Source organism: Zalophus californianus, chromosome 3 (assembly GCF_009762305.2).
Source record: "Zalophus californianus isolate mZalCal1 chromosome 3, mZalCal1.pri.v2, whole genome shotgun sequence".
Taxonomy (NCBI): domain Eukaryota; kingdom Metazoa; phylum Chordata; class Mammalia; order Carnivora; family Otariidae; genus Zalophus; species Zalophus californianus.
Genome location: NC_045597.1, coordinates 123686146 through 123707861, shown reverse-complemented (window position 1 = coordinate 123707861; position 21716 = coordinate 123686146). Strand labels below are relative to the sequence as shown.

At 42.5% G+C, this 21716-nt stretch overlaps 1 protein-coding gene across 9 annotated transcripts in view; it reads right to left on the bottom strand.

The window, feature by feature from the left end:
* The window catches only part of TANC1 (tetratricopeptide repeat, ankyrin repeat and coiled-coil containing 1), a 229698-nt gene extending 221086 nt beyond the window's left edge, over positions 1-8612 (bottom strand). For all 9 annotated transcript variants that reach the window (XM_027591492.2, XM_027591493.2, XM_027591495.2 and 6 more), the window contains exon 1: positions 8506-8612. The gene's annotated coding sequence lies outside the window, so the exon portion shown is untranslated. The remainder of the gene's footprint in view (positions 1-8505) is intronic.
* Between the last annotated feature and the right edge of the window lie 13104 nt (positions 8613-21716).

The window sequence follows — 21716 nt, the reverse complement described above, 5'->3', positions numbered from 1 at the left end:
CAGAGACACACAGGAGACAACTGGGTCTGGAAAACAAAGTAATGAACCAGATCATGGAGAATCTTGAAAGCTATGAATAAAAGGGGAACAGCCACGGCTCTTATCTGTCCCTGAATCAGCTGTGCTTTCAACTACAAGTAACAAAAATCACATAACTACAAGTGACACGAAAACAGGGTCTCAAAACTTTTTGGTCTTTTTTTACTCAAAAAAATTAAACATGTACCCCCAACATGTTATAAATTGCATATAGTTTATACATAATTAAAACACTGGAGTTACGAATTACATGTATATACCAATATAGTGTGTACATTATAAAACATCCATTAGGGCGCCTGGGTGGCTCAGTCGGTTAAGCGTCTGCCTTTGGTTCAAGTCATGATCCTGAAGTCCCGGGATCAAGTCCCATATAGGGCTCCCTGCTCATCAGGGAGTCTGCCTCTCCCTCTACCCCTGACCCAGCTCCAGTTCTCTTTCATTCTTTCTCTCTCAAATAAATAAATACAATCTTTAAAAAAAAAAATCCATTAGGGACACCTGGGTGGCTCAGTCGTTAAGCGTCTGCCTTTGGCTCAGGTCATGATCCCAGGGTCCTGGGATCGAGTCCCACATCGGGCTCCTTGCTCAGTGAGGAGCCTTCTTCTCCCTCTCCCTCTGCCCCTCCCCCTGCTTGTGCTCTCTCTCTCTCTCTGACAAATAAAAATCTTTAAATAAATAAAAATCCATTAAAAACTTTGTAAAGGACAAGAATGATGCAAACAGTATTCTTAAGGTTTTTTTATTAATACAAATCCATACACAATTTTTGTGCCAATTTACTAATCTGAGTTAAAAGTCATTTCCTCAGGGCACCTGGGTGGCTCAGTCAGTTAAGCTTCCAACTCTTGGTTCCAGCTCAGGTCATGATCTCCGGGTCCTGGGATGGAGCCCCGCAACAGTCTCTGTGGGGAGTCTGTTGGAGATTCTCACCCTCCCCCTCTGCTACTCCGCCCTGCCTCAGCTCTACTTTCTCCCTCTAAAATAAATAAAATCTTTAAAAAATAACAATAAAAAAAGTCATTTTCTCATCTCCTTAATAAGACACCTTCTTGATCCTGTAAACTTACATCATTATCATTAAGCTTCCTTTGGAGGAATCTTAAGCCACCTGCCCATTTTGTGGGAGTCAGTTTACTCAGAAATAGATAATATAATTCATAAACCCATTTACAGGGATAGAGTTCACCAAAGGCAAGAATAAGAATGAGAGTACCATTGGCAATTCCACCAGGTTGTAAAATGCCCACTCATTTCTCAGGTAACATAAGTAACAGGAGACTTTCAGATATACCAACCAGTGTCAAGCATCTATTAAGTATTCGTAAAGCTTTTTTTTCTAGTTAAAGTTCTAATAGTTCCTTCCTTTCCAGACTGGATGGTCTAGCATACTCCATTTGGAGATAACTGCCTCAAACAATAATAAAGTTGTTCTGAGTCACAGTGGTTTCAGGGTTAGTTAATTCAGCAGCTGGAAAATGTCACTGTATTCTTAGGCACATCCATCTTTGTACTCTGTGATCCTCAGAGTATCAACCTGTTCTATTTTGCTGACAACTTCCGGTTCCCAATATGGTACTACCTAATAGTTGTCACATAAATATTCATTAACCAGTCACTAGCAGGAGGTATGGTATTACTAAAGTTGACTTGACTTAATCAAGATTCATTCCCTAGGGCAGAGGACATACCCAACTTACCCTGAAGTGCATGGCCAATGGAAAACTAATCAAAAGCAAGATTATGATACCAACTAATGTGGAAATTATTATAGCAATGGCCCTCATAAAGAATCATGTAACCACTAGAGTGTGAGTGAGCCTAGGCCCAGGCAGAAAAACCAGCCAGCTGAGCCCAGCTCCAATTTCTGAATCCCGATCAACTAAACAGTAGTTGGTTTATTTTTTTTTTTAAGATTTTATTTATTTATTCGACAGAGAGAGACACAGCAAGAACAGGAACATAAGCAGGGGGAGTGGGAGAGGGAGAAGCAGGCTCCCCGCAGAGCAGGGAGCCCAATGCGGGGCTCAATCCCAGGACCCTGGGATCATGACCTGAGCCGAAGGCAGACGCTTAATGACTGAGCCACCCAGGCGCCCCTAAACAGTAGTTGGCTTAAACCACAAGAAGCAAAGGGGACCAGGATGCGGAATGCTATGGTTTGGGCAACTAACCATCCCTGGTATAACACTCTATGCACACAAGACAATGCGGGAAGAAAAAAAATATACCGTTTCATTTCCACAGATTTTTTTTTTTTTTAATTTAAACATCTAGTTCAGGGTAAGCAAGCACTCAATAAACATTAATAATTGATGTCACTAACGCCAAGTAATTTAGAATAAAGCACGGCAAAGAGATGGGAGTATAATGGGATACATAATAATGACCAATTCCCAACTTTTTTGCAGTAGTTCAATATCCTGTTATACAAGTACCTGTATATGCAGCAATTCAAATCCCCACAGAAAACTGTGGGGTGTACATCACAGGAGCATTAAAAATGTTCCTACCCTCTGGTACACTGGTATGTTGTTATGACCAGCAATACCACTTTTAGAAACATATCCTGCATTAAACAGCTAGCTCTTTTTGTTTAGCCAGCTCCCTCCCTCTTCCATTAACAATAACCCCCTTCTTTGTAGGACACTTTGTCTCCCCACAGTCCCATCTTATGGGTCTAATGGAGACTGCCAACCGTAACTCTCCTTTGGTTGGCATCAGGCCAATCCGGGTTCTCTCTAGGGTTTTCCCAAATTGGAACTAAGAGCAAAGAGTCAGTTTCTTGATGATGGGAGGTTTTGAAGCTACCAGCAGCCAGGTGCCCCTATGCGGGGCAGTGTGCTGGGCCCTGTGATTTAACGATAAGTAAATCACATCTGGGAGCCAAAGGGCTCTGATAGCCTAAGAGATATTTCTTTTCAACACACCTAAACGTCCAAATAGACTGGTTAAATAAGTTATGGTAACGTATGTAATGGATTTACCAAACAGCCATTAAAACAGTGCCAAAAAAGAATATGCTGATATGACAGAGGGGAAAAAGCACATAAGTATAAACTATACTCTAAACTGTACAAATATATGTACCCTTGTATGTCAAACCTTTCTCACATTTCTTCAAAAGCACATGTAATAAAAGATCCTCGTTTTGCATGAGTATATATGCATGAAAAGAGCATTACCAAGTGTCTTTCAGAGACTGCCCCACCCCCCACCCAGACTCAAAGAGGTAATAAGCCACTGTTCACGATATGCAAGTAACCCTAGGTGTGCTGGGTGGGGCAAGGCAAGCAGTGAGTCACTACTGCTCTGGGCTATATGACTGAACATACTTGGTTCACATCTATGTTTAGCTGCGGATGGAAGATTATTTACTAATAAATTCCTTCGTGGTTGTGGCAAAAATCTGTGGGTAGGGGCTAAAATCCAGGGACTATGCCATTCCTCTGCAACAATTTTCTTGTCCTTGACATTCTTGCCTATGGGACTCTTCTTTCCAGAATATTCTTCCTGATCACACATACCTGCAAGAGCCCTTAAAGACAACATCTACTGGGAAAGGGCAACTGCCATCAATACCACAGCCAAACCAAACCAGAACCCCTTTCACTCTCCATAAGATAATGTTTCCTGACAGCCTTCTTTACCAAAAGTCTTCCCCTATCATTGAAAATCCAGTCTCCTGATAATAAAAAACCAGAAGCTCTTCTGCTTTGCTGCTCTGGTCCCCTTCTGGTACACCGATAACAAAGTATCCCAGAGTCACTAGCAAATACTGCTTCATCATGCTCTCTCTACTCATAACTGGAAATGGCAGTCTTTCCAGTCAATCAGTACATCCTGGGTACATACTCGTTTTTGAGGTTTAAACCCCACTGCTTCATATTCTCAAGAGGCAGTCTTCTGAGAATAAGTTTAAAAAGCTAAAGATGGACAGGCTACTCAGACATAAAAGGGCCTATAGCTTAGCACATAATTTTATTTTAGAACCTTTTAAAGAAAATCCATACCAGCTTCCAGATGAGTGTCAAATTGTACTCAGTGCTCTTAAATAGGCAAGCAGGACAAACATTTAGAGTCACAGTGAAAATGGGTCACCTGCAACCTACTCCTTATTCTTTACCGTTACACAAACAGCATCAGGAAAGAATTTATGTAGCACTGAAAGTGCTGCAAAATTAGACTTATTCAGACATTAGTAACAAGAGCCCAATAACAACGACACCAAAAAAGGGACATTTATCCAGGCTTTGTAATTTCACTGAGACATACCAAGATGATAGGCAAATGATATGTTCATTTCTCGTTTTACAAAAAGACATACAGATTTTGGAAGTTTTCCTTCCATTTCAATTTTTTGGAACAGTTTCAGAAGAATAGGTATTAATTCTTTAAATGTCTGGTAGAATTCCCCTGGGAAGCCATCTGGCCCTGGGCTCTTGTTTGTTGGGAGATTTTTGATGACTGCTTCAACTTCCTTAGTGGTTATAGGTCTGTTCAGGTTTTCTATTTCTTCCTGGTTCAGTTTTGGTAGTTTATACATCTCTAGGAATGCATCCATTTCTTCCAGATGAGGAATTCTTAATTTCAGGAAACAGAGGGTTGCTGGAATGGTGGGGGGTGGGAGTGAAGGGGGAGCTGGGTGATAGACACTGGGGAGGGTATGTGCTATGGTGAGCGCTGTGTATTGTCTAAGACTGCTGAATCACAGACCTGTACCTCTGAAACAAATAATACATTATATGTTAAAAAAGAAAAAAGAAGATAGTAGGAAGGGAAAAATGAAGAGGGGAAATCGGAGGGGGAGACGAACCACGAGAGACAATGACTCTGAGAAACAAACTGAGGGTTCTAGAGGGGAGGGGGGTGGGGGATGGGTTAGCCTGGTGATGGGTATTAAAGAGGGCACGTTCTGCATGGAGCACCGGGTGTTATATGCAAACAATGAATCATGGAACACTACATCAAAAACCAATGATGTAATGTATGGTGATTAACATAACATAATAAAATAAAATTAAAAAAAAAGACATACAGATTTGAGAAGTGATTTCCTTAAGAATGCTGTCTGGGTTACTAGTCTGTACTATAAATCACACTAGACCCTGAAGCCTACTTAATAAAAGAGAAGTTGAAAATAAACAAATGATTAGTTTGAGGTATGTGAATTTCTGAAGCTCTCTTGGGGAGAAAGTTTTATTACCATTATTACTGATCTGTTTTTAATCTCTGACATCAAAGCATAGATGTTAACCCTAGGGTTCTGAAACCAGAATAACCCATAAATGAAATAATATGAGAAATTGCCACATATTAACATTATTAGTCTGTTTGTCAAGTTTTAGCCAATTCTCAGGTGACTCCATAAATAAAAGGGGGTGGGGATGGGAAGAATGAGAGCATCTAGGTTCAAGTTCAACTCCACCATTTATAGATGACACCCAGTAAACTGATCTAACAGGCTCAGCCTCAGTTTAAAACATGTAGGGGTAAAGCCCTTTGTAAACCCCAAAGCACCGTGCTAATAGTACGGCACGGTTACAGAATTCCTACATTTCTCCACCTCTTAGAGAAGTTTAGCACTGAAAGATAATTTCATCTTAGAGATGAAAATGATGAGAAAACCAAGGCCCGGAAAGGTGTTAGAGCCTTGTACAGAAAACACTTTTGTAAACTGGTTGGGAGGAGGTTCTAATTTTCTACCACTGAAGTACACATTTAAAAGACAGTCAAAGTTATCCTAGAGACTAGAATCCCTCCCCAGCAATATGAGTGCGCACACACAGATACACACATACACACACACACACACACACACACACATCCTCTGCTTCATTTTGCCTTTGTAAACTTTACTACTGTAACAAGCTAAACTTTTCATCAGAAAGATAAAAATAAAGCCACTTCTCTGACTGTGAGGCTCACAGCCCACTTTCAACCCAACCTAGACAAAACCTTTAAAATTGGGTTAGAAATGTCTAAAAGAAACATTGCCATAACATTAACCTCCAGCTATGGTGGCAGGTATCATTATAATATGGATTGTAGTTTTACCAGCCCAGGGATACTGGTTTTAACGTTTCCTGGGAGAAAATTAATCAGCAACTCTGAAGGGGATATTGCCTAAAAATGGACAGTTTAATCAAGATAATTTCATTGTCTTCAAAATTGTGCCCTCAGTCACCCAGTATCAAAAACCCAGTATGGCACCAAATAAATTGTGTGTGGTGAAAGAGACAAGAATTTCTTTTTTTTCCTACGGGCTCTTATGAGAAGCTGAAAAGGGCTGACTATGAATCAGTTATGCTTTAGTTCCACTACGGACACAAATTATGATAATTTGGACATTCTGGTGGTTAAACCAGGAAAGCAGAAAAACGCTGCTTCCAAGTCCCAGCAAGTTAAGTTTGCAGCATCACAGCTGAAAGACAGGGTCATGAAAAAGTAACCTTACATTTATTTCTGGACTTTCCGGCCTCCTCTAAAATGGATGACACTATTTCCCATCCCTTATTGTCAAATCACAACAGTCCGGAAGCGTGGACCAAGTTCACTTGGCAGGTAACAGGAGCGACGCTAGGAGGAAGTCCTGAAGGATGTCAGATACCATATTTCCTTTATTCCTGCATACTTTTCATCTCAGTACACCAGGATATATTTACCACGAGGTCTGACTGACACCCACCAAACATTCTGGCCGACAAACTGCAGAAACTGGCATATTCTCAGGAAGGTCCCTCGTGAGATCTTTAAAGTAGATTAGATGAGTAAAACATTCAGACTACTGCTCTAGTGACCATCAGTCACTCATAAATTCTCTCATTCCCAGCAATCAAGAAACAGCTGTTAAAAACCAGGAATCTTCCTAGTAGCCGATCTAAAATATCTCCAAGCCGGCCAGAGGAGCTTCACAACTGCTGCTTCTCCTTCCCCTCCCCCATCCCGAGTGCCAGCCTGGCAGGAATAAAGATGACCCAGGAAGGGGCGGGCAAGAGTAGGGTAACGGATTTGGTGAAAGTAGAGATGAACACTCTTCTCATTTCTACTATAGAGGAATACCAACTAACCAGATTTCTCCTTTCCTCTCCCATCCCCACCCCCTCCGAACACATTATTAACTTCTGCAGTCTGGTGGTCTGGCATTTCCAGAGTTGGTGACCTCAGCAGTCCTAAACCCTTTCTCAAAGATTCTGAACCAGGCACTTCCTTTCCGTGCCACAGTTCGAGGCCCATCCCACGGTTAGATTCAGCTTGCCTTTACCTTGTAACCCGCTCAGACACCGCTGCTCCTAGGGTCAAGTTCAAGATGAAGGTGCCCTCCTACCCTCCCCTAGCTGACTCCAGCAGGGACAGCGCTACCGATACGAGTCTCATCACCAGAGGCACAGTGATCCCGGGCTGCCAAAACTGGGCTGGAGGGGAAGACTGTGGCCGAGCCCAGCGTCCTCCGAACCCCTGGCCGCGGCGCGGTATTTCTACCTGGGCACCGCCGCATTTCCTCCCGGAGCCTTACACAATAAGTCAAGTAAGTTTTGAGACTGCCGATCCCGAGACCTTTCTGTCTGCAAATACGCCACACAATGCTTAGGGCTTCCTTCCTCGCCAGCCGTTCCGGAAAGCTGCCGCACCAAAGCGGGGAGCCCCCCAAACCCCCAGTGCTGAGCGCCCGCACCCCAGTCTCCCAGTAAGACGTGAGACATAAGGCCCCCCAAAAGTGACCACTCTCCACTATCCAAGAGCAGGGGAATTCACAATCTTGATACAATCATCGTCTTTCCCAGCTCCCCCTCAATGTCTAATCCTACCCTCCCCCGCCCAAAAAAAGAACGTGGATATGCTAATCGCTGTGTTTTGGAAGGGAAGCAATAGACTTTCAGTCCAGATCCCCCACTCCGCCCTCCCGCTTAAGTTCAACCGGCAACTTCGCGACCCAAGCTCCCCTACACTCCGGGGGCGCCCTGGACCCCGCGGTGCCTGGCGCGCTTCTCCTCCGCCTCCCCTGCCCCAGGTACCAGGCGCAGCCCAAGCCCTTGCCAAGCCCGCGAGCTATAGAGGAGGCGGGAAAGGGGGCGAGGAGGCGCGCCGGGCGGGGGTGGTCCTGAAACTGAAGCCTGCTGCCGCGCGTCCCCGGTGCCCCCGCACCCCAGTTCTGCTGGGGTCGACTCAGTCCGGCGCAGAGGGGACCGCGAAGGGAAGGCGCCGACTCTCCAGAGCCGGCAGGACCAAGGCCCGGGCGCCCAACATGTCCAAGCCTATCCCCGGAAAGCTCCCGGGTGTGCCCAGCGAGGGCGGGGGGGCAGTGGGGGGAGGAAGCAGGCTCCAGAAACTTTCCCACATGCCTTTCCACTCTCCCCATCTCCCTCTCCTCCTCCGCGGGACCCTCTCCTCCCCTCAGCACCGCTGCAGTTGGCCCTGCCCGGGACACGGGGAGGCCGGCAGCGGCGCCAGGGCGACGGGAGTTACCTGCCGGGAAAGTTTCCAACTCCGCGGCGCGGTTCCCCACCCCAGGGCCGGGCCTCGGGGCGCGGCCAGCTCGACGGCCCGCGGCTGCCTCTCCTCCGGCTCCCGACGCGGCCACTGCTCGGGCAGCTGCCACAGCGAAGGCTGCGCTCCGGCCCGTCCCCCCGCCTCGCACGGCCCACACCCGGGCCTCATTGGCAGCGCGAATCCCCGCCCTTGCGCGTGTTCCCGAAGGCACCTTCCTCTCGCGCGCCCGCCCGGGCCGCGCCTCCCGCGCCCCTCCCCGCCCCGGGCTGCGGCGTCTGCCGGGACCCGCTGGGGCGCAGCGCGCGAACTTTCCGCCGGGCGCGGGCGCAGCGCCTCCCCGCCCCACCTCTCCGGGCCAGGTCTCCAGCGCCCCCCAAGGGGGCTTATCTCCTGAGGCTGCGCCTGGGCCCCTCTGGGCCTGGATTAGATGAGTGGTAGTTTTTCAACCTCTTTAGAATCAGTGTAGTGACACGGCGTCCTCTCCTTGCCGCGTTTTGGGAAAACAGCCGAAGAAGACATATGGGAGCAATTAACTAAGCTGAAGTTTGGTGGATGCTTCACGGTGAATTTTGTGGCTTTCTTGAATTTTCTCTCCCTCAGCATACACATACACACTCCACCACTCACTTTCTGGGGCAAGAATGAGCTAAGGGAGATGGACGGTGTAAGGGGGATCTCCCCTGCTGTCTTTTTCTTCCCGAAAGCGAAATAGGGACGTTCAGGGACTGGTGATTGCCCGGGGCGGGGGAGGGGGCGCCGAGGGGGGGTCCCCCAGGGCCCAGTTCTACAGCCTCTTCCTACCGCTCCGTGCTGATCGCGTGTTGTCTATGCTACATCCACGGAGGGTCAACATCGTGCTTCTGTCGGTGGGAGGAGGGAGGTATGGGGAGGGGGGAGAGACAAAGATGTTGTTATTGTTTCGGTTGGTAGCAGTAAATTAAATTCCCGAGTTCCCAAAATGTTTTGTTATTTCCCAGCAGAGCGAAAGCCAGGATAGGGTTCCCCAGCACCCCGCAGGAATCCCAGGCAGTCGATTCAAGCCAGGGGAGCGCTCAGCCCACTCCACACCGGAAGCCTTTTGGACCAGCCGTGGTCACAGAAAGAGCAACTAGGACTGCTGCTGCCTTTTGTGGCCTGCGGAAATTGTGCACGGGTCACCCCAATGGTGTGTCTGGAGCTGGGAATACAGAAGTTGCAATAAATGGATTTATTGGCAACCCCTAACCTTGCTGTGGCAAACCCTCCTTTAACTGTGTTTTAAACATGTTCCCCATAAAAATTTCAACCTCATGCAGAGCTTCCCAATATAAAGATACCCCCAGAGAGGAGTGTCCATATTTAGACTTCTTATGAAAAGGGACAGGAAGCAAAACGCCACACAATCTTCCTACATAAATGAAAAATGACAAATTCGCTGGATTTAGTTTCATAGTTTCAAAGGCCTGATTATTATTGTGCTGATATTTGAGCAGTAAACATATCAGCAGCCAGAAGTCTTCCTCAAACAAAGCAGGTTATGAATATTTACAATAAAATATAAACTTATTAAACTGAAAAGTATTGACCTATTTCTTCACTCTGAAATGTCTCATTGCTGAAAAATATATGTTTTATTTAATGTCTCTCAAAATGAAATGCACCAATCTTTCAACAACAGATGAAAAGGCAGACAGCAACCTTAAAAATAAAAGAATGAGAGAAACAAAGGCAAAAAAAACTCCACAGTAGTCTGACTAATCTGAAATATTAAGATATAAAAGAAACAATCCTAGGGAAACACTGGTACAATTCCCTGCTTCAGACCTCTTTATAATGGGTGAAATGTATAGTGGATGACATTTATCATTTGTATCACATTCTTCTGTCTTTGGCTCCTTCAAGCTATATTCTCCAAGCTTTTGATGAAATTGCTTAGTTAAACTGGACTTTGAAGACAATGAAATTCATTTTTCCCCCTCTATCCTCAAAGCTCCCAAAGTAGCAAGTAGAAAATCACATAAAGTAAATATGTTCGTTATCAGCATTATCTTTAAATTATTTTTAGTTGAAAAATTCTTGTCTTTATAATTCCAGAAGTCACAGTCACCAAAGAAGTAACTTCATCACTGCCTAATTAGGAGTGTTTAACATTCTAAACAGACATACAGCTAGCAATCTGAAATTTGTACACAGAAGGGCCCTGTCTTCCCTTCTTCCTGTAGTGTTTACATAATCCAAACTACATATGTTATTATGCACAATCTGATCTCCAGCTTTAAACAGCTAACATTACATACAGTATGTCATACTAAGAACTTCAAAGCTGTCTTAAGCTGTGAGTGAAAATGGTACATTTTATAGAAGACAAGGCCAAAAACACAGAGTAATCAGAATTCATGCGTGAGGGGGAAAAAGGGGGGATCCATTAAGATTAAGTCTGTAAGAGAAAACTGAACATTTTCTAAGAATCTAAAAATATGAAGTATTAGCTGAGCACAAGTTCAAAAAACAAATTTCAATGCTTTTTAAATATCTGCTTTTCCCTTTTTAAAAAAAGATATTTTTAGTTAGTTGTTAAGTGATTGTTCTTATTTTTAGGAGGAGAGGAGAGCAAGAATCGCCTCTTGCAGTCCTTAGAGCATTTCTGATCATCCCATTGAATTGAAAAAACTCACTCATTACATTTCTGTTGATTCCAGCTGAAAAAAATAATTGAAAGACAAATATAGATCACATTAATGTTATATGTTGAACACATTCACCAAACATATATGCAATACATTGGATTCCATTTTAAAATTTTCTGTCGGTTTGCCAGCAATGGTAGCTTTTCTCAGCAGAGCAAAAGAAAACAGCAAATAATAAACTGGTTATTTTACTGTAAAATTTACTGCCCAGGGCAATAGGCTGAAGAAGGCGTGAGAAAAGAATGTGTCTCATGAGTGTTAGTATGCTTTTTTCCCCTTGCTCAGATTAAGTACTTCTATTTTAAATCAAGCCTAAGTTAGGATCAGAGCCAGTGTTTATTATGGTATGTGTAGTATAGAATACATAGTGAGAAGTGAAATGTTTAAAACAGTGTAGGAATGAAATACAAAAACTGAGATGGAACTAAAAAAAAAAATTAAGGCAAGGTAGGAAATCCAGACTCAAAATAATTCAGCCCACAAACACTTTTTGCCTATTTTGGAGTGTCTTTTAAAGTTTACATAACGCATTCTCCTTTGGTCCATTCAATCTTCCTTTCCCTTTTAACACTTTGGGGAGGAAAAGCATTTTTAAAGACATGGGGAATACTGAAATAAATTGGGTGATAGTTAGAAATCTGTTGGGAAAAGCAATGAAATGGCATACCCTACACAGTTCCTAGGTATAGAACACTTCATGATCACACACGTGTGTCAACACCATGGAGAGGTGGGCTAATGGCAGACATTTGTCTTGGGATATCAAAAGCCATATTTGTAGACAGCCAGGCAATCAAATTAAGAGTCATCTAATGGGACATATAAACCCCTCTGCAGGTCTAGCACATGGCCTCCCAGTACTGTAGAAACTTCTCCAAAAGGGGCTAGGCAGTGAATTATTTAAACCTATAAGGAATCCACTGAGGGAAGAAAATAGGGAAATAGATGCAGGGGTTCACATTTCCTTTTAAGAATATAGGCGTAACTAAAATCCCAGGAGAATTTTGTTTAAGATGGCAAGCCATCGATTAACATTTTAAACATAGATTTAGTTCAATCTTCTGACGGTGAAATGGTCTATAGGGAGAAATAGAAATTTCCCATGTTTAGGAAGGGTGAGGTAATGCAATCAGGTAGTAATCCCTCCAATAAATGTCTGGTTAAGATGGCTTAAAAAGAAATGTGCTGTTAACTTTGAGGATAAGAAATGCATTTTAATGTTCGCTACCTTGGAAGTGGTGCTTTCGTTCTTCTCAACAAGTTGTATAAAAGACACTGACACTAGAGTTATAAAATCTAGATGCCGGTCCTGACTTTGGCAGTTATTGTTTGTGATTCCTGGCAATTTGTTTAGTCTTTTCAAGTCTCTGGCCTCTCATCTATGAAATAGGAAGGAGAGCATAGAATCTCTGCCTCACGGGTTTGTTGGGAAGATTAAACGAAATAAGGTGAACAGCGCTTCAGAAATTAGAAAGTGCTCTACAAAAGCTAACTTTTATTTAGTCGACAATAAGCTATGCTTTTCCCTCCCCATTACCCGGGGCCGCTTTGGTTGGAAAAACAACCTAAAGTCTTGATCAGAGGAGTCCAGAATGCCACATTTGCCAAATGTGAAAGGAAGAGTGCCTTAAAGATGATTTAGTAGTAGATAATAACTCCAATTAAGCTCTCAGAGGCTCATCTGGGGGTAAATTGACAGTTCTTCTCTCAAACAGAAGCAGTCAGGAGCCATTTACAGAGTTACATATTTCTCCTGTGTTAAAGAGGAAAAAAAATCACAGTATATATAAAATATAAGTGTACCTCACGTTATGCAAATCAATATATGGAAATTCTTAATTACACAATGTATTGATTTAAAGGAAATGTCTCCTTTAAAAAATTCTTGCTCAGATTCTTTGCAAGTGCCACTACAATCTTACTTACATTACTAATAACTAACCATCCTTTCAATTCTGTGAAATAGTACTGATCAACACTAATGAGATTGTGAGCTTGAACCCATATAAATATTTTCTGTAAGACCAAGCACTAGTCAAGCCTCCTTTGCAGTTGCATATTTATCTGAAGAAATATAAATCAGGGAATAACACCTACCAAAAGATTCGGTTTAAGCCAGGTGGTGGGGGTGGGGAGCATAAGTATGGACAGCCTAGCCAAAATGGAAACTTTGGTTTTATTTCAAAATCAGTTTGCTGTTTTCCCTTTGATGATCAGACAACACAATCCAGAAACAGATGAGGAATATTGATGATGATGATGATGATGATGATAATCAATTTCCTAGAACTGAGAGAGGTCTTTCCCCTAAGAGGCGATGCAGAATAGACAGACATAGTTTCCAAGACAAAATGTACATAAAGCAGAATTCCTGCATTTAGAAAACTAATTTTTAAACTAGTCTTGGGATTTTAACACAATAATTAGAAGTTCTATCTAAAAGTCTATTAAGGATCTGAACGTTTTAAATTTGGGGCAGAAATGTTTAAATATAAACTTTTGCTCTATCTTCCATGTGTGTCATGTCTCAGTGTTTCAGTAGCTTTAACAGGAGTCATGTCTGCCTGAGAGAAAATAGGGCACAATGTAATTATCACGAGAAATTAAACCACTGGGCTTCATTAGCGAAGTCACCTCTTACCTAGAGCATTTGCTCTAAAAACCACCTACTTAGTAAAGATTGATTTGACTACCTAGTGAGCTGTAGCTAAAGCCTTGCTACCTTTCAGTGGATTCAAAGCTCTTCCTAAGCCTTTTTTTGCTTTCACAGCTCCTCTTTTGCCTCTCTTCAAGGTTTTCAGTGCCTTTGAAAAGACCTCCTGAAGGGAAAGAGATTACTGATACAATTACAATAGAAACAGGTTAAAACAAGACATCAGGAACCCAAAATAAGACAGCAGTCACTGGGGGTTAAAATTAGACGGTGTCCTCATCGGTCTTCATCTTCTTTCTAATTCTTCACGCCCTCATCCTACCCCTAAGAGCCAATCAGAATGTTAGAGGCCTAAAGCTTGTTGACAAAGAATCGGTACCTGCAAAGGGGGAAAAAAATGTCCTAATACTTATCTGGGAAACTATATTTAACTTACCATTCAAAATCAGGTGGCATGTGGAGAAACTGAATCACTCATACATTGCCGATGGAAATATAAAATGAAACAGCACCCTTGAAAACTGTTGGGCAATTTTTTTTTTCACTGTCCATTCTCCTTTATTTTTTTAAATAATTTTTATTGTTATGTTAATCACCATACATTACATCATTAGTTTTTGATGTAGTGTTCCATGATTCATTGTTTGTGCATAACACCCAGTGCTCCACGCAGAATGTGCCCTCTTTAATACCCATCACCAGGCTAACCCATCCCCCTACCCCCCTCCCCTCGAGCAATTTCTTTTAAAAAAAGCTAAACATGCAACCACCATATGACCCAACAGTTGCACTCCTGGACATTTACCCCAGATTATAGAGACTTGTGTTTATGCAAAAACCTATACACAAGTGTTCATAGCAGCTTCCTTTGTAATAGGCAAAAGTAGAAATAACCCGGACATCCTCCCACCAAGGGATGGTCAGACAAACTGTGGAACATCCATGGAATACGAGTCAGCAATAAAAAGGAATGAACATTGGAGTGCCTGGGTGGCTCAGTCCTTAAGCCTCTGCCTTCGGCTCAGGTCATGATCCCAGGGTCCTGGGATTGAGCCCCTCATCGGGCTCCCTGCTCGGCGGGGAGTCTGCTTCTCCCTCTCCCACTCCCCCTGCTTGTATTCCCTCTCTTGCTCTCTTGCTCTCTCTGTCAAATAAATAAATAAAATCTTTAAAAAAATAAAAATTAAAAAAATAAAAGGTTACATAATGAAAGATCCATTTACATAACATTCTTGAAATGACAAAACTATAAAAATGGAGGACAGGTTAGTGGTTGCCAGGAGTCAGGGATGGTGTGAAGGGAGGGAGCTATGAAAGGACATCAGAAGAGATCCTTGTAGTGATGGGAATGTTCTGTTTCTTGACTGTCACCATCAATATCTCCATGGCAGTACACTATAACTTTGCAAGATACTACTGTTTGGAATAAACTAGGTAAAGGGTCCAGGAGAGCTTTGTTTTTTGTTTGTTTGTTTGTTTGTTTTTACAAGAGAGATTTGAATTATTTCTTACAACTGCATGTGTTATTAACAATGATCTCAAAACCATAAAAGCTTAATTTTGGGTGCCTGGGTGGCTCAGTTGGTTAAGCGACTGCCTTCGGCTCGGGTCATGATCCTGGAGTCCCGGGATCGAGTCCCACATCGGGCTCCCTGCTCAGCGGGAAGTCTGCTTCTCCCTCTGACCCTTTCCCCACTCATGCTCTCTCTCTATCTCATTCTCTCTCTCAAATAAATAAATAAAATCTTTAAAAAAAAAAGCTTAATTTTTTCAAAAATCAGATGGGGAAAAATACTCAAGAAGTTGAAAACCAAAATAATACTTTTTTCAAAAACCCTTTAAAAAAAGGTTCTGGGTATCATCACTTAGAATGATGAATGTACCAAAAACAAAGACTGGCTCCAGATGTTGACTGAAACATAACTTCTAGAGGCCCTTGACAAGAGCAATCTGTACAATAAATAATGCCCATAGCCAAATGGCAGAGTGGCTTAAAAGTTGACAGCTTTTTCTGCTAGAATGTGAACTCCATAAGGACAAGGAACATGTTGCATGATTGAGTGAATATCAATTCTGCATTTTTTCCAAGTCATCTATTGCTGTGTAAAGAACCACCGCAAACTTAGTGTCTTTGTACAATAATGATCCACAGTCTGGGCTCAGCCAGGGAGTTCTCACTCAGGATGCCTCATGAGCTACATTCAGAATATAGCTCAGTGCGGTCTGGTACCTAGAAGAGCTAGGGCCTCTTTAGGCACCTCTCCAACTGGCTATATGGTTTCTCCACGTGGTGACCTCAGCATAGCCAAACCTCTTACATGGCAGCTAAAGGCTTATAGAGTGAGTTCCCAAGAGGAACAACAGAAGCTGTATGCCCTTGCCTAACCTAGACTCAGAAGTCACACCTTTAACGTTCTCGTTGAGAGTTGCCATGACTTAATAAAAAGGCCTTAGGCTTTAGAGACCTGCAGACCTGCAGTCACATCCCAGTTCTGCCCCTTTTAGCTATGAGCTGTTGGCAAAGTGATTTAACCTCATTGCACCCCAAGGTGAAATTGTTATCTTAATAACTGGCATCAGAATTCCCCTGTAGCCGATCTTTACTGGGAAAACATTTACTGGGTCAGGAAGTGAGACCTTTGGTCCCGAGTATGAGTTAACTAGCAAGATATCACAGACAAGGGCCAGACTGCTCTGAGTGTGACAAGGAGAAGAATCTGTTGCTTCTAAGGAGAGGAGGTAAAAGGAAACTGTAAGATAGCAAAAGGATGAAGCAATGTGTGTGAAGGATCCCCCCCCAACACCCCCCACCAAGAAGTTTCCTGCAATGAGTGCACCAAGGAACATTTTTATTTTATTTTTTTAGGGGCACTGGGTGGCTCAGCCGGTTAAAGCGTGTGCCTTCGGCTCAGGTCATGATCCCAAGGTCCTGGGATCGAGCCCTGCATAGGGGTCCCTACTCATCAGGGAGCCTGCTTCTCCTTCTCCTCACCCCCCCACCCCTGCCAACCTCCACCCCTGCTTCTCTCTCTCTCTCTTGCTCTGCTCTCTCTCTCAAATAAATAAATTTTTTATGTAATCTCTAACCCCAGTGGGGCTTGAACTCAATCTCAAGATCAAGAGCCAGCCAGGCACCCCTCAAAACACATTTTAAGAATGAGAGAGTGCCTATTATTAAATTTAAAGTTGGGGCGCCTGGGTGGCTCAGTTGGTTGAGCGTCTAACTCTTGATTTCGGCTCAGATCATGATCTCAGTGTCCTGGGATTGAGCCCTGTGTTGGGCTCTGCTCTCAGCATGGAGCCTGCCTGAGGATTCTCTCTCCCTCTGCCCCTCCCCCCATGGGCACGTGCGTGCTCTCTCTCTCAAATAAATAAATAAATCTTAAAAAATAAAATAAGGGGCACCTGGGTGGCTCAGATGGTTAAGCGTCTGCCTTCAGCTTAGGTCATGATCCCAGGGTCCTGGGATCGAGCCCCACATCAGGCTCCCTGCTTGGTGGGGAGTCTGCTTCTCCCCCTCCCTCTGCTTCTCCCCCTGTTCATGCTCTCTCTCTCTCTCTGTACTTCTGTGTCTCAAATTAATAAATAAAAAAATATTTAAAAAATAAAATAAAATAAAGGATTGCTTCTGTGTGTCCTTCTGTGCCCTTCTCCTCTCTGCAGCTCACATAAGTTATAATTTTAATGACTATGATTGTAAGTACTTTTCTTTTTGTTGTTGTTTTTAATTCCAGTTAGTTGACATACCATGTAATATTAGTTGCAGGTGTACGATATAGTGATTCAACACTTCCATACATTACCCAGTGCTCATCACAACAAGCGCACTTCTTAATCCCCATCACCTATTTCACCCATCTCCCCTAGCCACCTCCCCTCTGGTAACCATCAGTGTGTTCTCTACAGTTAAGAGTCTGTGTCTTGATTTGCCTCTCTGTCTCTTTTCTTCCCCTTTTTGCCTATTTGTTTTGTTTCTTTTTTTAAAAGATTTTTATTTATTTATTTTACAGAAATAGATAAAGAGGGAGCCAGAGAGTACAAGCTGGGGAGAGAGGGGGAGGGAGAAGAAGGCTCCCCGTTGAGCAGGGAGTCCAATGCTGGGTTCCATTCTAGCCCTAGGATCATGACCTGAGCTGAAGGCAGACACTTAATGACTGAGCCACCCAGGTGCCCCCATTTGTTTTGTTTCTTAAATTCCACATATGAGTGAAATCATATGGTATTTTTCTTTCTCTGACTGATTTAGTTCACTTAGCATTATACTCTCTAGCTCTATCCATGTTGTTGCAAATGGCAAGATTTCATTCTTTTTTATGGCTGAATAATAGTACCTAATTTTCAATGTAATAACACATAGCAGATAAATGGTAACAGGTGTTACAATTATGGATCAAAGACTCAAATTTACATGTCTTAATAAAAATAATTATTTCTTGATATACCAGTTAAGGCTAGAATCAGAAAAAACTCAGCTTAAAAGGATTTAACCAATAACAGTGTTACTGGCTCACTTAAGTGCCAAGGCCACAGGTAAAGCAAACTTCAAAATTAGATGATCCAGAAACTCACCAAGGTAATCAAAGATCCATTTTCTTTTCCTCCTCTGCTCAGCTATGTACAATGTAAGCTTCATCCCTCATCTTAACATCAATTCTGCTTAACAACATAAGGTAACTACCAACCTCAGCTGGGCTGTATGCTTCCTTGTTTATATCCAGTAAGAGAGAATGCACATTCCTGTCCCAACATTCTAAGCAAGAGCCCTGAAATTGACCTTGATTGGACCATGTGGTCCAATGCCCTCTTCTATCTAAATCAATGTCAGTGGACAGAGCTGGAATGTGCTGATTACCTAAGTCAATCATGGCCTATCTCTGGTGTTAGAGGAGATGGTTAGTTTGCCTCGAAGCATGTGGGCTACACCAAGAAAGGGTAAGTTCCCAAATGAATATCTGATTAGGGAGAAGCAAACCAACAAATATCCACCACCTGTGGCAAATATAAGTTAAAGACAAAAATCCTCCAAATTATGAACTATATGGGGGGAAATAATCAAGGGGCTCTTTGGTGATTAAAAAATAAGCATGTGTGCTTTACCACAATTTTTTAAAAGATTTTATTTATTTGTTTTAGAGAGAGAGAGCCCAAGCAGGGGGAGGAGCAGAGGGAGAGGGACAAGCAGACTCCGGTGCTGAGTGCTGAACACAAATACCCACGTGGAGCTCAAGTCCATGACCCTGGAATCATGACCTGAGCCAAAAGCAAAAGTCAGAGGCTCAGCCAAGTGAGCCATCTAGGAGCTCCTTACCATTAAAAAAAAAACAAAACAAACAAACAAAAAAACAGGTTGGGAATCACATGTCTAAGAAGAAGCAAAAGAAAGGGAAAAGAACAGGAAAACATGATTGAAAATGAAAAAAAAAAGGATTGAAAGGAAAAACCATACATCTGGTGCCTGTCTTATGGTTCATTTACGATTTCTCAACTTTACAACGGCAGAAAAGTGATACACATTCCATAGACACTGTACTTCAAATTTTGAATTTTGATCTTTTCCCAGGTGAGCACTATGTGGCATGATCCTCTCTGATGGCGCTGGGCAGTGGTGGTGGGCCACAGCTCCCCAGTCAGCCACAGGATCTCAGGGGTGAACAACCGGTACAATTATCACCATCCTATACCCACACAACCATTCTATGTTTCACTTTCAGTAGCATATTCAATACGTTACATGAGATTTTCCACACTCTTTAAAAAGGGGAGGGGGGCTTTGTGTTTGATGATTTTGCCCAACCGTAGGCTAATGGAAGTGCTCTGAGCATGTTTAAGGCAGGCTAGGCTAAGTTATGCTGTTTGATAGGTTGGGGGTATTAAATACATTTTTGAGTCACGGTATTTTCAATTGATAATGGGTTTTTGCGATGTGGTTCCCTGTAAGTCAAGGAACATCTGATAAAGACAAATTATTTGTAATAGTCTTGGCTCAATAAAAAGCTATTAGGTTTTTTTTTTTTCCCCTTGAACATGAATGACACAGAGACCTGATTATTGGGTTTATTTGAGTCATCAGCAAAATGAAACAGAAAATAACAGAACAACCTGTAATAAATCTCACCTAAAAAAGGTGGGAACAAATACTAAATAAGAGATGGATACAAGTAAAGAAGCATCTGAAACCCAATTATCTAATGGCAATATTTATGTGCTCTTTTTCCCTTTTAACGTGTAACTACTTTGAATACTACAAATGTAATAAAGAAAAAATAGTTTTCAACAGTAGATACTGAAATTATATAATATTTGTACAAGTTTCCTATGGTTCCTGTGGCAAATCACAAACTCTCAGTGGCTTAAAGAAACAGGGATTTCCTTTCTCATAATTCTGGAAGCTGGAAGTCTAAACTAAGGGTGTCGGCAGTGTCTCCACTCCCACCAGAGGCTGTGGGGGAGAATCCTTCCTTACCTCTTCCAGCTTCTGAGGCTTCCAGCATTTCTTGGTTGTAGCCACATAACGCCAGTTTCTGTCTCCAACTGCACACAGCCTTCTCCTCCTGTGTGTCTGTGCTTTCTTCTCCTATTCTGTCTGGCTCAAATCTCTCTCTGTCCCCCCCTTTTTTTAGATTTTATTTATTTATTTGCAAGAAAGAGAGAGAGAGAGAGAACACGAGCAGGGGGTGAGGGGTAAGGGGCAGAGGGAGAGGGAGAGGGAGGAAGCAGACTCCCCGCCGAGCAGTCCCTTAAAATCATGACCTGAGCTGAAGGCAAACACTTAACCGATTGAGCCACCAGACACCCCTCTCTGCCTTTCTTCTATAAGGACACTTGTAATTGGATTTTGGGCACCTACCCAGATAATCCAGGATGATCTAATACCCAAATCCTTAATTTAATTACATCAACAGACCCTTTTTCCAATAAGGTAGCATTCACATGTTCCAGGTATTTGAATATAGACATATCTTTTGGGGGCCACAACTCAATCCACTATAGCATTTGTTAAAACAGAAAAATAAGCTAACAAAAGTGAATAAAGATTCTAAGACTAGATTTAAATCTACAATTTAATTTGCTAATGAAATGTGTACAGTTTTATTTTTATTTTTTCAGTTAAATGCAAGTGATTTACTGTTTTAAATAATGCACATATATGTAGCCATCTAGAGATTTTTATCATCTTAGAGACTTGCAGAACAATTAGGTTGATGACAAATGGGTCAAATGTTTACAGGTTTAAGAAAATCCATTTCCACTCGTAATTTTTACAAATGAAAAATAAGACTTTGGGTAGCCATCAAACACATACTACCTTAATAAAATATATGTTAGAATTATAAGATCCAGTTTATATATCAGGGTCCAGTCAGGAAGATAGAAACCAAACTAGATATTTCAAAGAGACAGCATTTAATATAGGAAATTATATTGTTGGGAGAGCTGAAAGGTCAAAAACGGAAAAGTCAGTAACCCTGAGATTAGTAAAGACCGAAAGACAGCAGTTGAGGGAACAAAAAGGAGGTTACACTATAATAAAATAGAATTGCACTTTATACTGTGTCACTGGAAGTGATAAACAGGATGCTGGGAACACCAGGGAGAGGGCATCCAGAAATGAAGTCACTTCTAGAGATACTGCCAGAAACAGAAGGAGAGAGAACTATGACTTCTCCCCTCTTTCTCTCGAATGTCTCCTAATTTTCTGCTGGAAACTTCTGTTGGCAGAACCTAACAGAAAGCCAGCTAGAAACAAAGCCTGGGAAATGAGGTTTGCAGGCTCCTCACTCCAGCATTCTGAAGCAGATTGTGTGGAAGGGTAGATGGGGAATTAAGGGACAACAGGCAAATAAATAGCACATCTGGTGATGTGGAAA